Source organism: Vicugna pacos, unplaced genomic scaffold (assembly GCF_048564905.1).
Source record: "Vicugna pacos unplaced genomic scaffold, VicPac4 scaffold_77, whole genome shotgun sequence".
NCBI lineage: Eukaryota > Metazoa > Chordata > Mammalia > Artiodactyla > Camelidae > Vicugna > Vicugna pacos.
Window position 1 is genome coordinate 642,381 of NW_027328758.1, and position 17,762 is coordinate 660,142.

Below are 17,762 nucleotides of genomic sequence, written 5' to 3' on the forward strand. Positions count from 1 at the left end.
GGGTGGGAGGGTAGTAACAGGGAGGGGAAGTTGAGCAGGGGAAGTGGGGCTGGCGTGGTGTGGCCTGGCCCAAAGCAGTCGTGGTTCAAGTTCAGTGCCAGGACCCAGTCGGTGGCTGGGTGAAGGCTCTGGGGATGGAGACCCGGCGGGACGAGCAGGAGGGGACCCACCTGGCTCCTCCCGGCCCCAGTGGCCAGGGCCGGTAAAGCAGTTTGCGCTGCGGAAGGGAGGAGGAGGGGCGCGCACACCCAGACGGGCAGACGCGCGGACGCCAGAACCCGCCCAGAACGCGTGGAAGCTGGCGGCAGCCGGTTGCTCCTGGATCAGCTCCTGGAAGAGGAACACGGCCTGGGGTCTGGGCCGCCGCTTACCCTCGACTCTGCTGCCGCTGCCGGGCAGTCAAGGGGGCGCTGGTGGGGGCGCGCTGCTCGGGGAGCCGGCGGGTGACGCCTGGGCTGTGCAGCTGAGGAGGAGCCCAGGGAGGGGTGCGGAGGTGAGGTCCCGGCCGCGCGTCCCGTTAGGACACTGAGGCGGGTCCTAGCCGCTGCTGTGGTTCATGGCAACCCCGGTATTAGTAGTTCCTGAACCCCGCGTTTTTGCCGCCTCTTATACCCGGGTTTAGGAGAGCAGGTACAGCCCCGGGAGGTGGGAGGGCGCCGGACGGTTCCAGAGCATCTCCAACTGGCCCTCAGACGATGGCCTGCTCCTGGGAGGCGAGTACGGTGCGGTCGCGGGGCCTCGGATGGAATGGGGGCTGCCCCATGAGAGCCCCTGGATTTGCTCCCATCTTACACGCGGCCTGACCTTGGGGTGGCCTCTAAAGACCCGGGTTCGTGGGACTCAGGTTACAGGTCAGTCTGCTCCTGGGAGGTGGGCTCCGTGTGATCAGTGTGCTGGGATGGCTGCAGCAGCAGCGGGAAATGGTCGCAACCCCCGCGCTCTCACAGGGCAGCCCCAATCCCGCCATCGCAGCTGCCGCCTTTCCCTGAGAGCACAGCACCCGCCTTCCAGGAGCAGGCTGAACTGCAACCTGAGTTCCACGAACCCGAGGCAGCAGAGGCCAAGCTCAGGCCATGCGCTGGGGAGTTTGAAGCAAATCCACGGGCTCCCATGGGCAGACCCCATAACCCGCCACTGCCTTCGACCACACCGCGCCCTCCTCCCGGGAGCAAGCTGACCTGTGGGCCGTGCGTGGAGCAGCAGAGGCCGAGCCCTTGACAGGCCGTGGGGAAGATGGGGGCAAGTCGACCAGCTTGCTAGGTCGCTGCCCATCTCCCTGCCGCTGCCTCAGGTTCGTGGATCACTTGTTTTCAAGTCAGTGGTTTCCTGAGAGGCAGGCGTGGTGCAGTCAGTTGGCGAGGGCTGCAGGGAGGGGAGCTGCCCCAAGGGGAGCAGGTGGATTTGCTCCCATCTCCCCCAGGGCCAGACCTGGGGACGGCCTCTGCTGCCCCAGGTTTGCAGGACACATGTCATGTCAGCCTGTCCCTGGGAGGAAAGCTCAGTGTACTCGGGGCAGCCTCAGTGGCTGACAAGGGTTTTAGAAGTGGGCTCTAGCCCAGCATAACTAACTCTCCTTTCTTCTCTTGCTTCCTCAGTTGGTGGCTGTATCGGCTTTTTCATTATAGGTTATTGCTAGATAATGAACATAGGTTTCTGTGCTATACAGAAGAAACTTAATTTAAAATCTCTTTTTATATATAGTGGCTAACATTTGTAAATCTCGAACTTCCAAATTTATCCCTTCCTATCCCCTTTCCCTGGTAACCTTAAGATTGTTTACTAAGTCTGCAAGTCTGTTTCTGTTCTGTAGATGAGTTCACAGTGTCTTTTTCTCTCTTTTTTTAGATTGCACATATGAGTAGTATCATTTGGTATTTTTCTGTTTCTGGCTGCTTTCACTTAGAATGACGATCTCTAGCTCCATCCATGTTGCTGCAAATGGTTTTATTTTGTCCTATTCATGGTAGAGTAGTATTCCAGTGTATAAATATGCCACAACTTCTTTATCCAGTCATCTGTTGCTACATTTAACTTGCCTCCATGTCTCGGCTATTGTATACATTGGTGCTGTGAATACTGGTGTGCAGGTATCTTTTCACATTGGAGTTCTTTCCAGTTATATACCCAGATGTGGGATTGCTGGGTCATAGGGTAAGTCTACTTTTAGTTTTTTCAGGAATTTCCATGCTTTCCATAATGACTACACCAAACTAGATTCCCACCAGCAGTGTAAGAGGATACCCTTCCCTCTACAGCCTCTCTAGCATTTATCATTCATGAACTTCTGCGCGATGGCCATTCTGACTGCTGTGAGCTGATACTTCATTATAGTTTTGATTTGAATTTCTCGGTTTATTAGTGATATCGAGCATTTTTTCATGTGCCTATTGGCCAATTGTGTCTTCATTGGAGAAATGCTTGTTTAGGTCTTCTGCCTATTTTAGGATTGAGTTGTTTGTTTTTCTGTTATTAAGTTGTATGAGCTGTTTATATATTCTGAAAATTAAGCCTTTGTTAGTCATATCATTTGCAAATATTTTCTCCCATTCGTAGGTTGTCGTTTCCTTTTGTTATACTTATGGTTGTCTTTGTTGTGAAGAAATTTATGAGTTTAATTACGTCCCTTTTGTTTATTTTTTTTCTCTTATTTCCATTGCCTGGGTAGATTATCCTAGGAGAATGTTGCTAAGATTTATGTCAGATAATGTTTTGCCTATGTTTTCTTTTAGGAGATTTATCATGTCTTGTCCATCTGCATCTTAAGCCTGTACTCTACATCTGTGCTTCAGTTTTGAATTTTGAGCTTATAAGAGAAAACCTACTCTTAGCTCATACGTCAGATTCAACATGTCTAAAGCTGATTTCATAATCTTTATCTTGCAGCGTCTCCATTTATTCAGTGGGATAATCATTCTTCCGGTCTTGAATACACAAAGCTTGGAGTGGTCTTTGATTCATCTTTCTCTCACCACTCCACATTTTGTCAGCTTCTTGAACTGTATGTTTTTGGTTTCAAGTGTCTATTCTGATTGCTGATACTCTGATGAAGAGCTTTCATCCCTGATACATGAATTTTTCCTTCTGCTGAATTCTTGGATATTCTCTCCCCCCCTTTCAGTCAACCTACAGTTTTGGCGCTCCAACATCTAGAGTCAAGTCAAAGACTTAACACAACCAGATCTCAGCCACGTAGTCTCGACTCTTCATCATTTTGGACTTACCTTATGTGTTCCAATCATTATGTAACTTAGCCTCCTAGGGTAACCTGTGCCTTATTAAAAACCAGGAGTCACCAGCCTTTTCCTATCCAGTCCTCAGTTAAAACAGATTAGAATTGCCCTGAGAACTAGTTGGAGCCCCATCCCCTTCACAGAGTCTTCCCTATTTATTCCAAATACTTCTAGCTCCTCTTTGTATTCCTGTACTGTTTATGATCAGTAGCTTGTAATCTTGGCTTTGAGTACTGACTTGGTACCATTCCTGGGTGGTTTCCAATGTGTCTCCTCACTTAGCTGGTAACTGGAGAAGACTCACTTGTTCAGCCTCCTTTATACCCCTCACCCTGCTTAGCATCGGGCAATAACAGGCACCCAGGCAGTGCTTACCTACTTTATTTATTCACAGGGGTGGTGGTGTGGATAATAGCTAATAACTATTAATGCAGTGTTGCAATTAAAAAAGAAAGCCAAGAAAATCCATAAAACTTTATCTCCATGTTCAGTTTAGCGCTTTACCTCAATAGTTTTCTTAAGACTGTGTTTACATTCACATAGTGTTCAGTGCTTGTACAGTTCCCTGAGGCAAGCAGGTGAGATGTCATTATGTTTGACTTTCATGTTACATTTCATATTGGATATATTTGTGCAATGACAAAACCTTCTTTTATAAGTAAACAGCCGGAAGCCCAGAGAGACTAAGAGCCTAACCCAGGGTCACCTGGTTAGTGTTTGGCACAGGTCAGGACTGCGGTTCACATCTTCCAGCTGATCCTCTTCCAGTGCCTTTTCATTCCAGTGCTGGGAAATGTAGCCCCATCAGCCAAACGGCCAAGTCACATTGCTGCCCCTTTACCTGCCAGTGATGGCAGTGCTACGAAAAGTGGCAAAGGAAAGGTCAGAAATAGGAGTGATAAAAGACATGGAAGTGCTGGAAATGGATCCTCAACCTCCTCCTCCCTATTTGAGCGCCTCACAAGTGTCCCAGTCTGACAGTGCTGTTCATTGTTTATAACATAGCCTTAAAATCAGACTGATCTTTTTTAGGACATGCTTTTATCCTGGTCCCTTTCCTGCTAGTAGTCACCGTCATGGGCAGAAACTGCCTGACTGTGCTCTGTTTGTCACGTAGGTGGGAGGAAAAGTGGGAGAGAGAGTGGGTTGAACTGAAGCCAAGCTTTTTACAGCTCTGTTGTTCTAGGACCAGAGTAGTTCTACTCTTGCTTTCATCACCTCTCCACCTCCGAGTCCCAGCCACCCATTCCTGCCTACTTCCCCACATGCCACGTCCTGGGGGAGGACAGAGTGGTGGGCAATGCCCACTCCGCCCTCTGTTCTGGGAGGTGCAGGAGTCTGCTTTAACTTTTGAGCTGTTTTGGTAATTGGGCTTTTCCAGATTTTCTAGACATCTCCTTTCCAGCTCTGAGAAATTGGAGATGTAACTTAACCATACATGGACTATACTAATGTATTCAGTGACATTAGTGTCATGTTGTCTGTAAGGTGTTCTGTGACTGGATAGGAGGTTTTTTATTTCACAGGATGCTTCACATCCAATTCTAAAGGCCTACAGTCTGCAGGTGTAATCCAAGTTCTTACATGTCTGTAAGGTAGACATGAACATTATTTGATAATATGACCATATGTTCATAGATTACGGTTAGTCCACCGGCTCTGTATCTAATGAAAGTTTAAATACCAAACGCTTGAAGAAAATTTGCGGGCCATGTCTTTTTGCCTGTAAGTAGTTGCAAAAACTGAAATCACAACTCTACCACAAGCCACAGTGTTTCCCAGTAGAGAAAGCCCTCTAATTTTACAACCTCTAAGTAATGCAGTGGTTCTTTGAGTGAGATGAGGGATGCCAGTGTATTTTTTGGGACACTAGAGTGGCATGACAAGTATTCTGGGACTGGTTACAGTTGAATCTCTACTTCCTATATCCTGGACTGATTACAGAGGCAATGTTAGTGCGGTAACCATCTTGTGAATACAAGTGTAGCTAGGAAGACAAGAGAGAAAATAGAAGGGATATAAAGTAATGGAGGGACTTCATAGCAGTACAAATTGTGACTTTGACACCACCAGCTGCTGACGTGACCTTGGCAAGAATTTGTGAGAAGTGGTGGGTGTCATTGCAAGCAGGAGATTCCTGCAGCTTTTGGGGTGAACAGGCAAAGGGGAGAGCAGATATGGTGGCTACCCAGGGGCTATTTATGTCCTGAATGTGAAAATGTCTGGTCCACTGTTCAATTTTGCAGCCACAACTTCACATGACTCAGAGCATTATTTCCACCAGAAAACCATAAAAACATAAACAACCTCTGTTTCCCAAATTGTTTGTTCTTGATCTGAGATGATTGTCTTGTGGTGGGAGGTAAGTGGGCGATGGGGCCTATTACATCACCCACTTTCACTAGAAGTCTACCTCGCTGCTTTTCACCCTTCTCCTAGAGGTGCTGTCATTCTGTTACACCTAGGCCTGTAAGACGGGCTTGCCTGAATCCTCACGTGAAGAGGGATGGTTAAGTGCAGTTTTAAAAAATTGCTAGGGTCATGGGGTCCTTTGTTCCTTCCATTGGAAATCACTATTCCAGAGCAAATAGTATGCATCTATACAAGCTATATTGTTTGTAAGATGTTTTCAGATGTTTTGCAGTAGGTTTAAATATTTGCTTGGTGATGGCATCTTGATTGATTGAAGGAGGCAACCCTCACTAGGGGCATTGTGTGCTTTCTGTCTGAGAGTTCCTTTACTGGCAGCAGAGTGTTCGTAGGCAGAGTTAGAAAGTTACCTGATCTGAGAAGCCGAATTTGCCCGCAGCTGGGAATTGGCAGAAGAGTCAGTTATGGAAGGAAATTTTAGGATTATCTGGTAGCAGAGTTCTGGAATCCAAACCCTGGGAAACCTCAGCTTTTGTAGTGTATGGTTTGTAACAATAGGCTATTGGATAATTTTAACACTTGTTATGGGATGTAGAGTTGGGGAAAGACTTAAAAGTGAAAGAACCTTAAAAGAGAATCTCCAAATATTTTAAAGAAGACAGTTCTCAGAATGAGAGCTTTTCTGGAAAAGACTAGCTCTTCACTTCACAGGGGAAGCAGGGAGCAGGTGTAACTGCACTTACGGTAACTTAAAAGGTAAACCCTTCCCTCCAACTTAGCTGTTTCCTGGTGGACGTTCATCTCCCACATCTGTAGTTTTATACATGATGTGTCATTTTCTGGTACTCCCTTCTGATTCTGATTGAGAGATTGACACAAGGTCACATAGCAATTGAAATATTGTGCAAAGGACTTTATTGTTAAAAATGTAGACCTGTGGTAGAGTGCTGCATTTGCAAGTGACTTTCAGTACAGAGAACACTTTAAAGAATGCAGTGTTATTTCTTTTCTTATTCCTTTAAGCCTTTGAATAGAAGGTTTTCTTTGCAGTTTCTGGAGTACATCAGAACAAGCAGGATCTAAAAATAACTTTAAGAAAGCACCAGTATTGACATTGCTTATAGTGTGGTATCTGTCTTAAAGTTAATTCTTTAAAGCAGGAAGTTGTAACTCTCAATTTCTTAAGCAAATATAAACATTCTTGACTCTTAATGACATTCTTTGTGGGGTGAAGCTGATTTTGCTTCCACTCTGAGCATTGAAAGGCCTTCTATGATACTTCTACCAGTCCTCAGTATTTTATTTTCCCTCTGTTGTGAACCTGTTGTTAAACTTGAAGAAGATATAATTATCATTAACTTGCTACATATGTAGATATTCAGTGTTACATAGTCAGAAAGTTTGTGTACATCACACGTATCTACATAATTCCCCCCTTTCCAACTGTGTTCCTGATGAAAGGATGGTGGGAAGTCGCATTATGGGGATATGTCTTACAGTACACTGTGTTTCCCCTGTTCCCTCTACCAGATATGGATGTTCTTTCAACTTTCAGCTTCTAGACTTACAAGCTATTTTTTTTAAGCCAGGTGTATCTCATCCCCCTGCGTGCACACACATGTGTACACACACAGACACACACATTCTGCCATAGGGAGTAGCGTGAACCATCCCATTCTCCCACTCCAGCTCTGGACCCACCCACTGGAGGCAGTGTCTTGCACGAATTCATTTGTAAGTTCCTTTTTAAAACTCGAGTGGTCAGGAAATAGGACTGATATCCACACCTAGTAGGCAGGCCCTCAAGGACAACTACTATGCTTAATGCCAGGTTATCTTAATGTTTGAGTACCTGGGTTTCATGTCTTCCTCTACCACCTGTGTGACCCATGATTCCCACATTTCTGTCTCCTGCTAGACTTTTTCTCTCCAACCCTGGACTCTTACAATCTTCTGCTGATTTGACATCTTCACTTGGAACTCTGTTATCTTAAAACCAACATGTGTAAAAACTGAGCCCTTGGTCCTCCTACCCCCAAAACTGATTCTTTCTGCAGCCTCCCCCATTCAGTTAGTGGAAACTTAATCCTTCCAGCAGCTTGGGTCAAAAAACTTGGAGTTATTCTGACTTTCACTGTCATACCACATGAATTCTGTCAATAGATCTGGTTTAACACTGACTTTAAAACATATCCGGAGCCCAGCCACTTCTCACCATGGCTCCTGCCTCCACTGCTGCTTCCCTGCCCTGAGCCACTGTCCTCTCCTCCTGCACAGCCCTTCGCAGTGGCTCCCCTCCTTTCATCTCTCACCCGTTTTGACTATTCTCACCCGGCAGTCAAGTGAGCCTTGAAAACCTAAGTTAGATTGTGTCGTCCTTCTGCAGTGCCTCCCCATTTCACTCTGGGTAAAAGCCACAGTCCTTACAACGTCCTCCAAGGCCATACAGGACCTGCACTGACCCTTCTCCGCAGCTCCAGCCGTGCCCCCGTTCAGGAACATGTGAGGTGCGCGCTGCCCTTGGTGATGGTTATTCTGTCCACCTGGGACTTCTCACCTCCTAGTCCTAGTTCTAACCTCAGTCCTCAGTGTGGCCTGCTCTGGTATTTAATACAACATCACCCTCATCCCATATCATCCACTCTCTTTACCTTGCCCTTTTTTCATTTTTCCATGGTTTCTCTTTCCTAACGAGCCACCTCCTCTGCTAATCTGTTGTGTGAATTGTCATCTCCACCCCCCACCCCAGCTAGACTCCAACTAAGCTCCGTGAGGACAGGACTTTTGTTTTGTTTATTGATCTATTCCAAGTGCCTAGACTATTCCTGGGTACATAGTAGGCAGTCAAAAATTATTTGCTGAATAAATTAAAAGACTATTTTAAAAATGAATCATCCTTTCAGGAAAGGGTGAGGAAAGGAAGTTGCATGAAGGAAAATGGTGCAGTAAATAATATTTGCCTGTTGTTCTTTGTGTGATATATATATATGTGTTTTAGTCTTAATTTGGTATCCCAGTTTCTTACTTTAATAGCTGTATTAAGGTGTAATTTACAGGCCATAAAATTCACAAATTATAATTGTACAAGTCAGCCATTTTAGCTATATCTTGAGTTGTGCAACTCTAACCTCAAAAAGTCCCCTTTTGTCCGTCCATATGCAGTTCGCCCTCAACTCAGTGGAACCCTGATTTTATTTGTTTTTGGTTTTTGGCAATAACATCTGAAAAGAATAATTTACACAGCAGTACTAATATAGCTTTGCACTTTTAGAAATGACACACTTAAATATGAAATCAGCGGTCATTGCTGAATGTAGGTAGCAGTATCAGACATTGGTGAGAAGAATGGACTGAGTGGACTTGAGTGTCAGACTGGCGGCCGTCTTACCCAGCTCCACCATTTACCAAGTTACCCAAATTATTTTCTGCCTCAAGCACTTTATCTGTTATATGGGGGTAATAATAGTAGCTTACAGAGTTGTTGTGAGGATTAAGCAAACGGGGAAACAAAATTTAGTATATTGGCCAGCTTATGTTATTACCTAAGAAATAGCCTTGCAGGTAGAGAGCAAAATTCAAATCAGTTTCTAAAGTATGTGTAAAATGTGATCCAGTTCCTGCCTGGTTTGTAAACACGTATGCCTACTGCAGAATGTAAAAGCACGCTAATTTCCAACAGAAAAGATCATTTCTCAGCATTTCTTTCAAAGGTAGTTGCAAAATCATTTTTACTAAATTTTCTGTGCCCATCTCTGAAAGATCTTTGACACCAGGGAGGTAATTATCTACTTTTTTGTTAAAATCATGCTGACCATCAGAAAGTGTTCTGAATTATATTTTAGCATTTATGTTGGGAAATAATGTGAGACTTCTTCTAAATTAATGGGGGGAGGGGCATTCATTGTAGCTCTTGTAGCCTGATAAGCCTGCACTAAATTATCATTTTTTAACTATTAATTAAAGTAATTAATTAATTTTTGCAGGGGTTGGTAATTAGGTTTTTATTTATCTTATTTTTAGAAGAAGTATTGGGGATTGAACTCAGGCCCTTGTGCATGCTAAGAATATGATCTTTCAGTTGAGCTATACCGTCACCCCTAAATTATCTTTAATAAGGTCTTTTTCTCTGTTTTGTTGTTTTCTTTTATGTACAGATGCACAAAGCAGGGTCACCGGAAGCCTCTCAATTCCAGAGATAATAATAGTGAAAAATATTGCGCAGTGACAGTGAATCCTCGGCATATGAAGAAAGATTGTAAAGTCCTGAATGAATTAAGAAGGTATTGTTGCATTAACGTACATGTAACCATGGCTCTCTTACCTTTATTTTTCATTTTATAATGAAGATACTCCCCACCCGTCAAGGTTGCTTTGTTTGATATAGGGAATATCTAAAGCCTTTTCTGCAAGTATTTTAAATAAGTAAGAGCAGGTAATTTATCAGAAGTGTGAATGGTGTAATTTGCTCTGTCTAGTATGGTAGCCATCAGGCACTTGTGGCTATTGTGAAATGAGATGTTCTATAAGTGGAAAATACATAATAGATTTTCAAGACTTTGTACAACAAAAATAACGTAAAATATTTATTAATAAGTTTTAAAAGTGTTAATCACACTTTTGAAATGATAGTATATTATATATTTTTGCATAAATATAATTATTACTTGTTCCTTTTTATTTTCTAAATGTGATTACTGGAAAATTGTGATTGCACTATGTTTCTATTGACAGTGCTGGCTTCAAACTTATTGCAAATAGTATGAAAAGAAGACTTTGATTAAAAATTTTGTAATTGAGTAGGTGATTTACATCATATTAGTTTCAGGTGTACAACACAGAGGCTCAATATTTTTATAGATTATATTCCATTTAAAATCACCATAAAATAATGGCTATATTTCCCTGTGCTGTATGATACAGCCCTGTAACCTATCCATTTTATACATAGTACTTTTTACCTGTCAATCCCCTACCCCCTTCCTGCCTCCCCTCTCCTCCTTCTCCCCATTGGTAATCACCAGTCTGTTCTGTGTACCTGTGAGTCTATTTCTGTTTTATTATAGTCATTAATTTGTTTTATTTTTTAGATATACATATAAGTTAATATATAGACTATTTTTTTCTTTCTCTGACTTATTTCACTTAGCATAATATGCTGTAGTTCCATCCATGTTACTGCAAATGGCATTAATATATCTTTTATGGCTGAGCAGTATTCCGTTGTGTGTGTGTGTTCATGTGTATATATGTGTGTGTGTATATATATATATATGTATACATATTTATATAATATACCACAAATTCTTTATCCAATCATCTGTCAGTGAACATTTTGGTTGTTTCAGTGTCTTGGCTATTGTAAATAGTGCTGCTGTGAACATTGGGGTGCATGTGTCTTTTTGAATTATATTTTTCTCCAGACATATACACATGAATGGGATTGCTGCATCACACAGAAGTCTATTTTCAGTTTTTTTATGGAACCTCTATACTGTCCTCCATAGTGGCTGCACCAATTTACATTCCCTCCAACCGAGTAGGAGGGTTCCTTTTTCTCTTAAAAGGTCAAAAATTCTCTACATTTATATACTTTCCTTACAGTTTAGGACACAATTTGGCAAAAGCCAGATAGAATTCAATAGGAGTAAATACAGTATTTTTTTAAATGTCCATGCATTATGGATAGATAGGTAATTGATGAGTTGGTTCCCTAATTTTGTAGATGCAGAAGTTTTTATAGCTTCACAGACATATCAGTCTTGCAGAGAGAAAAATTTCTTTGTATTTTGCTGAACTTGTCTGGGTGGCTTTATCGAATTTGGTCCAGGCCTCCAGAGGTGAATACACATCCAAACCTGAACCATTTGAATGTGTGCAAGATTTTACGAGTCTAGAATGTCAGATCTGGATTATAACTCTGGTAAATGACATCAGTGTGTGGTCTCAAGAAAACTCCATTTGAGTGCAAAACTTTTCATAAGCCAAAAAAGGCTTTGAAATTGTGGCAAAACCAGAGATTTTTGTGTGCCATATATGGCCACAAACCCATGGGGACAACCACAGGCCTTCTGGAGTGCCAAGGGAAATCCATGTGAGGAGTCCAGCACTCACGGGAATCTAACAAGTCCCTGCCAACCAGAGCACCTTCATTGCTACTGTGCTCTTTTGAGCAAATGTCTTTTCATCAGGTTCAAATTGGTTTGTTGTTACTTTTTGCATAAAAAAATCAAACAACTTCTTGTTCACTTGGTGAAAGTAAAAGCTTAACATTTTCTGATTTCTTTTGACAGAGAAAACATGAGCGTATGAATCTAACCTCATCTGTGATTGTCTGCAGCTGGGAGCAACCAGATCAGTGTCAGTCCTTTTTCAGCCATTGGCTGGGAGCCTGCATGATACCTGGAATGATATTTGAAACATGTCACACTAGCCGTGCCTTCTCTGTGGGCTGGGAGGTGAGTCAGTCAGAATCTGCCTTATGGAATGTATATTTCAGATCCAAAGCTAGGAGATCTATTTTAATAGCCAGAGAATGTAGTCATAAATATATCTATTATTGTATTTATGCAAGAATATTTTTAAAGTTTTTTTATTATAAAAATTTACCCCCGAAAATTGAAAATGAAAGAACAGTGGAATTCAAAATCATCTGTACCTTAATTATACATAAAGGATCTTAAAATCCCTTTAAACATTTTTTTGTTCAAATGAAGATATTTTTCCCTTCCAAAAAGGAAAGTTATTATTTCACATAATTTTTGCTTTCTCCTTTTATTATATATTCCATATCAATAAATATAATTCTTTTAAATCCCTTTTAATGGCTGTTTAACACTATATTGAACAGATATGTAAATAGTCCTAGGTTTCAGAAATTTAAAAAATTGTCATTACAATATCACTGCAAAGAATATTTTGGTGTTTCTATTTTTAGTTACTAATTTGGACCAAAAATTAACAAGTTTGCTTTTCTTCACCTAAAACATTGGTTATTTTATGAATGAAGTGTAACGATTTCAAATAACTTTTCAGTAATTTCAAACAAGAAATTATCTTTAAGGCAAATATGTATGATGGTTTGCAAATCAATTTTTATTATATCTTCACTTTTACAAGTGCCACATGTGTGTGTGTTTACACAAGTGCTTTAACTACCAGCAACGTAAGAAAAATCTGTGTACTAAAAGTGTGAAAATAGTTTCCTGGTTTGTGTTTTCATTCTCCCAATATAGGTTTTGGATGACAAGCTTGTATTTGCAAAAGTACACCCCCTGTGGGAGGTGTTCTGTACATACGCTGAGATACTGCACATAATATTGCCACTGAAGCCCAATGATCTGAAAACCCGGTCCTCAGCCTTTGATAACTTCAGCTGTTTTATGAAAGTCCTCCAAGTGGATGAAAGTATCAACAACCGGAACAAGAGCTTTTCATTGCCGTATTTGAGAAGAGCTCCGTGAATGATTTTTATATTCAGGATAGAGATACATTCTTCAATCCAGCCACCAGAAGCCGCATCATAAGTCTAAACCGAGTTTAGTTGCTGTCTTGGGGTGATTTAGAACCTGCTGTTGAATTATCATTGATTTGGTTTGGTTGGTTTGGTTTGGTTTTTAAAAGCTGCCCATAAAAAGGAAAAAAGAGAAAGAAAAGAAATATGCCTACAGATTCCTGTTAGGATAGTAAACAGTGGCTGGTTAGTTACCTTGTATAAACCACACGCTCTCTTAGAATCTTTTTAGGTTACTTCATCCTTTCTCAGATCAAGTATCAAGTAAAGGACACTGTTAAAAAAAAATTCGGGATTAATAGGCTTGTGAGCTCCAGGATCTGCAAGGCAGCTTTCCCTCCCCATGGTGTAAGTCAAATGGCAGAAATGAAATAAAGCACCTCATGTCTCCTCAGGTGTTCACTGGAAAAGGCTAATCTTCTTGACGTTGTTTCTTCCTGGGAAAAATGAATATAATATGTCAGGAGGCGACAAGCTCATTTAAGGCAGGAACCATGTTGTCTTGTTCACTTCTGAATCCCAGGCACCGGGAAGGCTGAGTTTAACGAGTGAATGAATGAACTGTAGTTCCCCCAGAGTTACCATGTGGGACAGTGACGATTAGCAGCTAAAAGCATAGACTCGAGAGGGGAGGGTACAGCTAAAGTGATGGGGTGCATGCTTAGCAACCATAAGGTCCTGGGTTCAGCCCCCAACACCTCCTCTAAAATAGACAAATAACCCTAATTACCTCCCCACCCCCCACCAGAATTACCTTATTATCTCCCCACCACCAAAAAAAAAAAAAAAAAAAAGAGAAGTGGCCAAGAGTGTAGACTCAAGCTGGAACACCTGTGCTGGTTTCTCCCTGTCGACCTTATAAATGTTATTTAGCCTCTGTGTTTATCAAGTTCCTCATCAATAAAATGGGGAAAATTGTAGTACCCACCTTGTAGAGTTGCTATGGGGATTAATGAATCTGTGTCAATGTTAGAACAGCCCTTGCTAATATTAAGTACTATGCATCTGTCAGCTCTTTTCATAATTACTGACAGATGTTATTATCGACCAAAGAAGTATTAGTTCTTTGTAACGGAAATGAATGTTAGACCATTTGATTTATCATTTTCTGTAATTCAGGCTTTTCCCTCTGAAATACCATTTTCTGTCTGTGCACTGGAAAGCCACAGGACTTTCTAAATTTCATCTGTATGGGTTCTTGTCATGATGGCAATACTGCAGAGAGTTGACATTTTTTAGGGACTCCGTCTGAGATGACAGCAACCCCTCAAATTCAGCAGTGCTTCTCTAACTGATAACATCTCACTTGAAATTAAGTGCTTATAATGTAACAGCTTCAGACGCTTAATGATGGCATAAATGTAAGGATGTTATATCTAAGCTCTTTAAATAAATCCTGTCATTGAAATAAAGGAAATACTATATTATAGCGCTCTATGACTTTGTTATCTTTGCTATCCATTCATCTTACTCTAAGACCAAAGAAAGCAAATACTGAGATTGATCGTTACTACTGTGTGGTACACGTATTTGTGGATGAAGACAATACTGAAATGCACTGTTTAAGGTATTAAAATGGACACTAAACAGCTGCTTGATGCACATGCATGAACACAACAGGGAGCTGGGTGCAGGGAGCAGACACTGAGCTTCCTGGATCCGAGACACAGCATAGCAGTCCAGCCAAGCAGCCCACATGTTTCATATTTATGTCCCAGCAAAATAAGCAGTGAGAGTCTTAAATGAACTTTGGGGACACTTGCAAACAGCTGTCATGATTACTAATGTGGGACACCAGGATTCTACAGTGTTTATTTGGCATCTGCGCACAACCAGTTCTTTTCCACTAAAGCCTGTTGTAATTTCTGGTCCCACACCGAGGCTTAGGAATCATCTCATATCGTGTTTGGGAGGGAGATAAGTGGAGTCAGGACCCATGTTAAGGCTGGGTGGGTAATAATCTCGTTCTAGTACAGGAGAAAGGAAAGTAGGTCAGGTGGGAAGGAGAATGACTGGATTTAAATTTTGTTTCTTGAGTAAGCTAAATATATAACATCATGTCAAGTTTCTTTGTTGTTTATATTCCATGTGCTGACACCGAATAACTACTGAATTGTGGGGACAAAAAAGCCTGGGATTTAGAATTGACCCTGCCCCCAACCAGCCAGAGTCCAGCTTCCTCTGGGTGTCCAAGGAGGGGGCTGGACCGTCAGGTGTCCCTGTACTGCAGCAGTTTGGGCACTTGGGTGGCCTAGTTTTTTTGCTGTGGAAGACTGGTCCGGTTGCAGGACTTTAAGCATCTACAAGGGTCTCCCCAGGTACCCACAGTGGCCCCAGGACTGTAACATCCAAGCGTTCCTTTCCACCCATATTTGCAAATGACCCTCAAAAGGTTAGTATTAATCCTGGGTGAGAATCATGAAAAATTATATGGTACCTCCATCCCTTCAGGCAAGTGAGGGCCCCTTATTTACAAATGACCACGAAGTGTTAGCACCACATTTTATCAACAGAACATGTGATCACGTGGTGACAGTGATGCTCACCTGTTTGCTTCTGCTTCCCAGTGCAACTTCAGCCTCCGTCAGAGGACCTCAGCTGCCCCAGCGAACAGGGCCTTCTGTACACGGAATGGGATCCTCCTCGAAGCATAGACAAGAAGCAGTCCTTAGATCTTATCAGGTGAGCTGTTGTGGAGAGCACTCCAGTGGGAAGGGCTCAGGTTTGCACTCATGGCATTTGAGGGTGACAGTCCTCCAAGAGTGTTACCAACCAGGAAGCTCACAGGAGCTCTGAGCTTTGTTGCCCAAGTTTTTACTGGAGGCTTTATAACAAAGACATGATTTATTGGGTCACTACCGACATGGCTAACCCAAATCCTAACTTTAAGTCAAACCTTTCCTTAGCCCTAACCGCTGAGCCCCTTCCTCTCCTGGTGGTCACTCACTTGTCACAAAGCTCAAAGCCCCACTCCTCTAATCACATGGTTGGTGTCTCTGGCTGGCCAGTCCCCATCCTGAGTCATCTCATGAACACAAGCCATCCAAGGTTCCACCATGAATAGCAAAGACACTCCTATCTTGGGAAATTTCAAGGCTTTAGGTGTTGTCTTCCTGGAACTGGGACCAAAGACCTACCAAATTCTTCATTAAACAGGAGTAAATGATAGATTTCACTTAAATTATAAAATAAGAGAGAAATTCTCACTGCTTTGCTGTATCTGCTGTTCGACACCGTTTCACTACACCACGTGACTGTAATGTCGCGCTCAGCATGTGTCTTAGAGCAGCAGTGCCGGCTGCTCCCCGGGAGCTTACGCTGTTTGGGCAAGGCTGCTGGGGAGAGGGAGGCCAACGACAACCGAGCAAACAAAAATAATTGGGCGAATAAGGAAACAATGTCAGATTGAAATGAAGGAAATAACACTGTGTTGAGATGGGAGACTTGGGGGAAAGTGAGTAAAGAAAGCTATATTTGCGTAGGTTACATGTGAGCTGAGATGGTGATAAGGAGGCTGGACTTTGAGGATCTGGGAAAAGTCACCCCAGGAATAGAGGCAGCTTGTCCATTGGCCCCGAGGCACAAATGTGCTCAGCAGGTTTGAGGAGATACTGGAGCCAGCGCTGGTGAGAGGGATGAGACGTGAGGCTTAGAAGAGCATCAGGAGCACGGAAAGGAGTGTACACTCTAAGCGCAGTGAGAAGCAGTCATGGTAGTTTAAGCACTAAAGTAATTTTCTCTCATATTTACAAAGATAATGTGGAGAATGAATGGCAGGGACCCAGGAAGCAGGGAGGCCGAGTAGGAGGCTCTTGGATTGGGCCAGATGAGAGATGGTGGGAGCCAGGGATGAATGTGTTTGGGGAGTGGACCTGACAGGATACAGTTATGGGCTGGCTGTGGATGGTGAGGAGAAGAGGAGGGTCAAGGTAGGCCCAGGACAGCCTGGAGCCAGGTGCCTGATCTTCCTAATCTCAGTGCCCCATGCAGGTGCCCACCTACTTGGGCAAACCTCTTAACCTTCAAAGTGAGGGTTTTAAAACACTGAAGTCTTTTTGTTTGTTTCACATTTTATGGATAAGTTCAAACATTTACAGAAGTAGAGAGAACAGCACAGCCAGCCTGCCTGTATCAGTCACCCAGCTCCAGAATTATAAACTCAGAGTCACTGTTGTTGCATCTTTCATCTCCACCTCCTCCCCTCCCCCACTACGGGATCATTTTGAAGACAATCCTACATAGCTTAACCTTTCATTAGTGAAATGACAAGGTCTCTTTCAAATACAATTGGAATAATCCTTTTTTATTTAGGGTTACAAAGTAATTCCCTGATTGTCACAAAAATACACTCTTAAGTAGTTTTGGGGTTGAAATCGGGATCCAGACTAGATTGAGACATTGCAGCTAGCATATCTCTCAACTGGGTTTGAATAAAAAATTTTCCTGTTTCTCATTTTCCTTGAAATTCCTGAGGGGTATCTCTATTTCCTGTTTAGCTGATTTCATTCCCCCCTGTGGTGTTAGACTTGTTTCTCCATCCTATGTATTTGCTTTAGCTAAGTGATTTGATTCTCCCCTAAAATCTTGATCTGATTGAGGTTCAACTTTGTGCAAGAATACTTGTTATGTGAAGTTTTGTACTCCTGTCATAA

At 42.5% G+C, this 17,762-nt stretch overlaps 1 long non-coding RNA gene across 1 annotated transcript; it reads left to right on the forward strand.

Moving 5' to 3' along the window:
• Nucleotides 1–281: 281 nt before the first annotated feature.
• On the forward strand, nt 282–13,103 carry LOC140694643 (uncharacterized). Its single transcript, XR_012070226.1, has 4 exons — nt 282–493; nt 9,755–9,880; nt 11,891–12,055; nt 12,833–13,103. It is a non-coding gene; the product is annotated as an uncharacterized lncRNA (long non-coding RNA).
• Nucleotides 13,104–17,762: the final 4,659 nt, after the last annotated feature.